Source organism: Amphiura filiformis, chromosome 18, assembly GCF_039555335.1.
Source record: "Amphiura filiformis chromosome 18, Afil_fr2py, whole genome shotgun sequence".
Taxonomy (NCBI): Eukaryota; Metazoa; Echinodermata; class Ophiuroidea; order Amphilepidida; family Amphiuridae; genus Amphiura; species Amphiura filiformis.
Genome location: NC_092645.1, coordinates 34,448,041 through 34,456,652, shown reverse-complemented (window position 1 = coordinate 34,456,652; position 8,612 = coordinate 34,448,041).

Genomic DNA, 8,612 nt, shown 5'->3' with positions numbered 1-8,612 from the left:
GTTATGATAATCTAATCTTTTGATTTCGTAAATAAAATTAGGGTCTAATGTGGATTTAGGATGCAAACTGGAACAATCCAATGCCTTGTCAAAAGCATTTGCTTCAAAATGGAGTTCGGATGCACTTCGTAATAGAACTTCCGCCACTGCGGGAAACCACATGCACAGCAGAGCACGTGGCCGATATCAAAATCGATTTTATGTATTGTGTATGTAGGCCTATTCATAGGACCCTCGTATTAATTGTCTCTATGCGCTTGAGAATTCAACAATATAAATAATGGTAGCTTTATTATAATACACATTGTTTTAAGCAGATAAAATTCCAAAATATGATGTAGTAATGAAGTTGCGATTTATTAATATTATATGTTTAAATTTTCACGATGACACTATCAAGTCCTTCGTGATCGAGCGGTCTAAGGCGCTGGTCATATGGTATACGTGATAGCGGCGCAGTGCAGCTTGGGTTCGAGCCCCGCCTCTGCCTAATTAAATTTCCTTCTTTTTTTTAATTTCATACTATGTTAGGGAAATGTGGCTAGGAGAATGTATGTATGGCGAAGAGTGGTGTGTCTCAGAACTGTTCCCCTACATGGTTGCCATTTCAATTGTTATACTGTTCCGGGTTTATTGCATATCGTCTATCATTGTGACGGCGTGCAAATGTCATTTTTATATTTGATAGATTGTTATTAAACTTAGTGCCAACATAAAAGGCAATTTTGTCTAATGTCATTTGAAGGTCATCAGAAGGTCATTTCTGGACTTCGTGGTATTACAGGACCACACATATCTAGTTTTGTTTTTGTTTTTCTATTTATCCAGACATTCACTGCAAATACTGATATAAAATCCGCGGTTTCTATAACCCTTCCTAAACCAGTCGGTGCACGGATTCTGCGCATCATTCCTACAGCATGGAATGGATGGTGCTCTCTTCGTCTGGAAGTCGTTGGCTGCTATTAAAGGTATATTGTTGGATCAGGAAGATACCTGTAGATTAAGTCATTTTGATGTAATGTGCTCAGCAGGAATGACTTTCATTTCAACGGAATGTGAAGTTTTGACTCTATTATATTATCAAGCACAGTAGACATGTCTTAAAAAGTATTTACACATGCAAATTAATTACTTCTGACTGTGTTTTAGCAAATGCATGTCATGTAGATAGAATGATTATGTATATCATTGTCACAGCTTGCTTGTACAAGTAATGTTTTTACCTCATATTGCTCAAATTCAAGTAATATAACTCGTACAGACCTTTTTCCTACTTCCCATCACACACTTTTATAGGGGGGTACTTCCACGCATTCTGCCTGGAGAGTGTACATTGTACAACGGACATTTCGGCTGTTGCCTTTATCGAAAAAACTGCATGATCACGAATACTCTCTAAATTCTAAAGAGTGAAAAAGTCAATCTTCCTCGGAGTGACTCTTCGGGTCAATCGAAAAGATTGACGTTTCAATCTACCAAGATTGAAAATCACATATTTTCTCCATACGAGTAAAATTTTCACAGAGTGAAATTTCTATTTTTTAGAGTGAAATTTTCAATCTTTTCAAAGTGATATAAATAAAATAAGGAAAAAATTTGCGTATGTTTGTTTTCTTTTTTAGTGTTACAGAAAATGTGTTTTTTTGTTTTGTTTTTTTTTGTTAGTTTGGGGTTGGTGTGGGTTTTTTTTGTGGGGGGAGTGTATTTTCAAATATCAGAGAAGCAGAATATTAGTATTTCTCCCTCCAAATGCAACATTTCCCTGTAAGAAGCTTCCGAATTTCCACATTTTTTGCAACACTGATCCCCACACCTGTTTCGGTTGCAGAAATCCCAAATTTCGGTACGGAAAAGATGATAAATATCTGAATGAATAAGCAATAAATTACGCGCTTAAATTTGTCCTAGTATAACGCCACCTATAGTCACATAGGGGGAATCAGTGTTCTTGTACTTTGACTAATTAATAATCCCTCTATAGTATGGACAAAAATTTTCAACGAAGCGCAACCTATAATTATTTGTTCTGGTACCTTTATGGTAATTACTCTATAATAGTTGTATCAGAATTTCTTCTGGGTTCTGGTACTTTAAGGGCTCGGATAGCAACGTTTTTACAGTATTTTTGTGGGGCATCAGAAAACAACAGACATTATCGAATTGCATTCTGAATGCGAATAAAGATATACATTTTTTTCAAAAAGACCTAAACAAATTCAGGCTTTTTGGGGAAAATGTATAATCTTCAATACGAAAGGTCAAAATTTTAAAATGATCCTCAGCTTTTCCTCACAGCTAAATACACTTTATGTACATATCATTAGATTTATACATTTTACTTCGAGGACTGTTAAATATGAAAAATACAAAAAATCAATTTTTAATCATTTGCCATAAAATGTGTATTATATCGCCAATTTCAAAAGGACGAAAAATTATTTGATATCAGAAGAACATTCCTCGTATTCAGAATGCAATTTGATATGTCTGATGTGCTCTCAGGTCCCACAAAAAATACTGTGCAAACGTTGCTATCCGATTTTTTAACAAATTAACTTACTTGGGTTACCTTTTACAAACTTATCTGGGTCTTCTGAAATTGGAATTGGTGAAATTTTTGGTCTAGTTGACAGGACGTCATACGCAAGCAGACACGTCTTTTTAATTCGGTCTTCGGTGCTATCAGCTGTAGATATCTGATGAAGTAGTTTGCTATCAGCTGTAGATATTTGATGAAGTAGTTTGCCATCAGCTGTAGATATCTGATGAAGTAGTTTGCCATCAGCTGTAGATATCTGATGAAGTAGTTTGCAATCAGCTGTAGATATCTGATGAAGTAGTTTGCCATCAGCTGTAGATATCTGATGAAGTAGTTTGCCATCAGCTGTAGATATCTGATGAAGTAGTTTGCCATCAGCTGTAGATATCTGATGAAGTAGTTTGCCATCAGCTGTAGATATCTGACGAAGTAGTTTGCTATCAGCTGTAGATATCTGATGAAGTAGTTTGCCATCAGCTGTAGATATCTGATGAAGTAGTTTGCCATCAGCTGTAGATATCTGGTGAAGTAGTTTGCCATCAGCTGTAGATATCTGATGAAGTAGTTTGCCATCAGCTGTAGATATCTGATGAAGTAGTTTGCCATCAGCTGTAGATATCTGATGAAGTAGTGTGCTATCAGCTGTAGATATCTGATGAAGTAGTTTGCCATCAGCTGTAGATATCTGATGAAGTAGTTTGCCATCAGCTGTAGATATCTGATGAAGTAGTTTGCCATCAGCTGTAGATATCTGATGAAGTAGTTTGCCATCAGCTGTAGATATCTGATGAAGTAGTTTGCCATCAGCTGTAGATATCTGATGAAGTAATTTGCCATCAGCTGTAGATATCTGATGAAGTAGTTTGCTATCAGCTGTAGATATCTGATGAAGTAGTTTGCTATCAGCTGTAGATATCTGATGAAGTAGTTTGCCATCAGCTGTAGATATCTGATGAAGTAGTTTGCCATCAGCTGTAGATATCTGATGAAGTAGTTTGCCATCAGCTGTAGATATCTGATGAAGTAGTTTGCTATCAGCTGTAGATATCTGATGAAGTAGTTTGCCATCAGCTGTAGATATCTGATGAAGTAGTTTGCCATCAGCTGTAGATATCTGATGAAGTAGTTTGCCATCAGCTGTAGATATCTGATGAAGTAGTTTGCCATCAGCTGTAGATATCGGATGAAGTAGTTTGCCATCAGCTGTAGATATCTGATGAAGTAGTTTGCCATCAGCTGTAGATATCTGATGAAGTAGTTTGCCATCAGCTGTAGATATCTGATGAAGTAGTTTGCCATCAGCTGTAGATATCTGATGAAGTAGTTTGCCATCAGCTGTAGATATCTGATGAAGTAGTTTGCCATCAGCTGTAGATATCTGATGAAGTAGTTTGCCATCAGCTGTAGATATCTGATGAAGTAGTTTGCCATCAGCTGTAGATATCTGATGAAGTAGTGTGCTATCAGCTGTAGATATCTGATGAAGTAGTTTGCCATTAGCTGTAGATATCTGATGAAGTAGTTTGCCATCAGCTGTAGATATCTGATGAAGTAGTTTGCTATCAGCTGTAGATAGTTGAAGTAGTGTGCTATCAGCAGAATATAGTTGAGTATGCTATCAGCAGTAGATAAGTAGTGTGTTATTTACAGTAGATAGGTAATGAAGTAATTCCCTTTCAGCAGTAGACGAAGTAAGCTATCAGCAGCTAGTAGATATTTTATGATATTGCGCCATCACCAACAGAGAGTGGTGGGCAAACGGGTTTTGTAAAGAGGACAACCTAATTCCAGTCATTTCTACGTAATGGGGCTCCACACGCGTGTTCTTTACAGTGATAATGATAATAACAATTCGGTAGGTTCTACGATTCTTGAGATATATGGAAATATGTCAAAAAATGTAATTCTCTTTATTTTGAACAATGACTCAAGAATTTTAATTCTTGAGTCATTGAGCCTTGAGTTAAAACTCACTAACAGGCCCGCTTTTTATGGGACACCCTGTATGTCCTGGCCGCAATATTTTTTCCGTAGTTAACATTTGAATCGGAGAAACTTATATATAAGTTTCCTAACCATAACCCTAATGCTAACCCTAACCCTAATAGGGTTACGCGGGACACCACGTATACAAGCTCAAAGGGCTCCCCATTCAAATGTGTACTACGTAAAAATAATTCGCCTCCGGGGGGGGGTAAAATTGGGGAAAGAAATTTTTGGCCAGCCGAGAGGGGGGAAAGCGATTTTTGGCACACATTCAAAAGGCTTTCGGAAAGCAGTACGAAAACGCTTAAATATGCAAATATTCTAGGCCGTAGGTTTTGCAAATTGGGATCTGAAAAATTTGGCATGTGCAAAGGGGGGGGCAACGATTTTTTGGCAGGCCGAGAGAGGGGAAAGTGATTTTTGCCGGGCCGAGAGGGGGAGGGAAAAACGATTTTTGGCAGGCCGTTTGAAAATGTTACCCGGGCTCATAATTACTGTACAGACCCTAAGCCAATTACAAATATGGTACCAACCAACTAGAATCATGGATGTTAAAATCATTAAGGGTGAAGGTCTGGTCCACCATCAGAGATTGAAAAGATCCTCAAAGTAAGGTGGTTGATTGATTGATTTGGTAAATTACCAATACATTAAAGCCATAATGTACAATTTCCATCAAATTGTTTTTGCCTTACGGTGCACGAACTCACAAAGTCCTATCTGTCTATGCTAGATAGAAAGACTGATATTTTTGTCAAAAAATGGCTTGGGATACCCAAAAACGGTTCCAACATAGCGTTGGTCCATATGAACGAGGGGCTTGATATCCCCAGGGTATCTGATATTTACTATACATCGCACTGCCTAGCGTATAGCAGAACCCGATGTCTGGGTGACTCCACAACCAACAAAGCTCTTGATCTGAAACTGCAAAGAGAAGCTATTTGGAAAAAAAAATCTTCCACCGTCGCCTTATGTGATCAGATCCATCAAAGATCTACTGATGGCGATCAGCTCCACCTTTGGAAAATAACAAAACCCAAGATCAAAAGTACTCTGAAAGAGGACACCAGTATTTACTGGAAGTCGGTTGTGGAACCACTCGTGACTCAGGGGATACAGCTAAACTTTTAAACGAATGTAATACAAATCTTACTTGGAAATCTATTATGTACAGTCTTCCGGAGAGCGTGCTAAAATTTGCTATCAATGCTGCCATTGACAGCCTTCCCACCTTCACAAATCTCTATAAATGGGGGAAACGACTGAACGGGAACTGCCCCCTCTGTGCATGTAAGGGTACCCTTCTTCATATCTTGAACAACTGCAACCATATGCTTGATTAGACTATGCCATAGTCGATTTTTGTTAAATAAAAATGTTATTAATCATGATGAACGCATTCAGTTGAACTCGAAATTATACTGATATTTAGTAGGCCTACATCAAAATACTACTAGTATAAGATGGTTATGAAAAAGTTTAGGCTATATAATTATATTTGTGACAGTAAAAGTAAAGTATAGGCCCTACGTAGGCTTATATTATTGAATGCAACATATCATAATGGCATAATTATAACTGTGATTATAATGACACTTCAATACTGAACAATTCTAATTTTAGAATTTTTGATAAATAAAATGTTATTAATCATGATGAACGCATTCAGTTGAACTCGAAATTATACTGATATTTAGTAGGCCTACATCAAAATACTAGTATAAAATGGTTATGAAAAAGTTTAAGCTATATAATTATATTTGTGACAGTAAAAGTAAAGTATAGGCCCTACGTAGGCTTATATTATTGAATGCAACATATCATAATGGCATAATTATAACTGTGATTATAATGACACTTCAATACTGAACAATTCTAATTTTAGAATCTGCCAGTTTATTATCGACTATGGACTTTCACTTTTAAGCAGAACTTTACCCCGCGACTCACACACTGTCAATCATACTTGTTTATCAATAAAATCTAACCACAAGACTAAGCATGGTGGTACAATACGCGCTAGATGCATACGTTCATCCACCAGCACAAAAGCGCCGCATTCCCTAGATAGTTGTGTACCATGTATAGTTATAATGGTACCAGTAGGCCTACGCGTCGGGAGGATTTAAACAATAACGAGGTCTGGGCGACCAATCACAAGCCAGATTCATTTTTAAAGATGCATTACATCATCACCAATTTTAGTTAGGCCAGAAATTGGCCTAACTCTCAAGGCAAAGTCAGTAGTCCACTTGGGAAGCTAACAAACAGAGGGCGTACGGTGACTGAAAAGATCAGTTGTGAAAATCTATCAATTGTGCACTCATTCATTAAATCAGAGTTTTAAGCTTAAATGTAATAGCCAGAGTAGTGCACAATTGGCAAGTGGACTACGGAGAAGTCTAATGCTTGATCGGTACCTCTGGCGTCATAACAACATCATCCGCATCATAATTACCGCTCTGGAGAACAGCCAACTTTTTTCTCAATAAACGTGTTCTCATCACGGCGGACATTGAAGGGTACCTTACTGCAGGGGGACGGTTCCCCTGACGTCATACCCACAGTTCAAAAACCCGATATTGTGTTAACGTTTCCGGAGGAGAAAAAAATCATTCTGTTAGAACTCACCGTGCCTTTTGAAACGAACATTGATAAGTCTCACAAGCTTAAGGTTGACAGATATGCTTCCCTGGTAGGCGACATTTCTGACACTGGCTACAATTGCAGTTACATTCCATTCGAGGTTGGTTCAAGAGGTCTAATTACAAAATCGAACAAGACTCGTCTTAACCGCCTCCTGCATGTAGCCAAGTCGCACATCAAATACAAAGATCTGAGGAATGACATCTCCAAAATGGCTCTCACGTCTTCTTTTTCCATCTTCCAGGCAAGACATGAAAAAGAGTGGAATGTCAATATCCTCAGATAGCCTACCAGGGTGGCGTATCTGTCGCCTGATGATCAATGTCATTAATTTGTTGGTTAACCTTTTAAAAAAATATATATTTATATTTTTTGTATCTTTTTTAGGTGTTTTAATGATCGTGTATGTGTAATTTGTATTTCGTTCACGCCATGCCTGGTGGTCAGTAAAGGCCCCAGTTGTCTTGGATGTTTGTTGGTTTCTTTATTCTTTTAAATTTGTATGTTTAAATTGCTTGAATAAAGATGATGGAATAAAATATTACTCAAATACTGAAATAATATTAGCATAAATAGGTGTAACTGTAAAGAAAGGTTTCTCTCCATTTTAAAGCGAAATAAGGAACGCATTATTAGATATGAAGGGGCTGGGTAGTTTTATGAAGAAAAAAAAATTGAAAGTTCGTGAAAAGTTATTCTGTGAGCGAAAACTCTAGCGATTTTCACCAAATCGAGATTCGTTGCACAAGGATCCAAAATCAAAAGGAAAAACAACTCTCTTCAAACATCACTCTGAAGATGACCATCGTCCACGATGGTCGAAACTGTCGGGTCAGTAAAACAAATTGGTTTTGTCAAGATGAAATATTGTATTTGAGTTTCTACAAACCTAAAGAACATATTAGGCTTTGACCAAATCTAGATTGACCCACTATAACACCCCTAAACAACAATGGCACCCCTTGACCCATCATGACACTCTTGACCCACCATGACATCCACTAACTCTCAATGGCACCTCTTGACCAACCATGACGCCCTATGACCTAACCCGACACCTCTTCACCTCCTGAACCCTATATTGTGGCACATGAGAACCAAGGATCCAAAATATTTATAAAGGAATTGATCAATAACTGATATTTTCAAATTGACGTAAAGGGACGTATATTTGCTCAAGCTTTCCCTCCGGGCTTTCTTTTAAAGGTAATTTTACAAAACTCCCCCAAACGAAAGAATTTCTTGTCAATTTATCACCACGCATGCTCAATACAATAATTAGTAAATCAACCTCTATCTAGAAAACATACTATCATTTTGTCTAAAAACACTGTTTTCTCTGAAAATAGTGACATTTTATATTTTTTATATTGCACATTATCTTCGCTCGAATATTTGTTTTGAGGAAAAGTATCATAAATGTTTAAATTAAGGT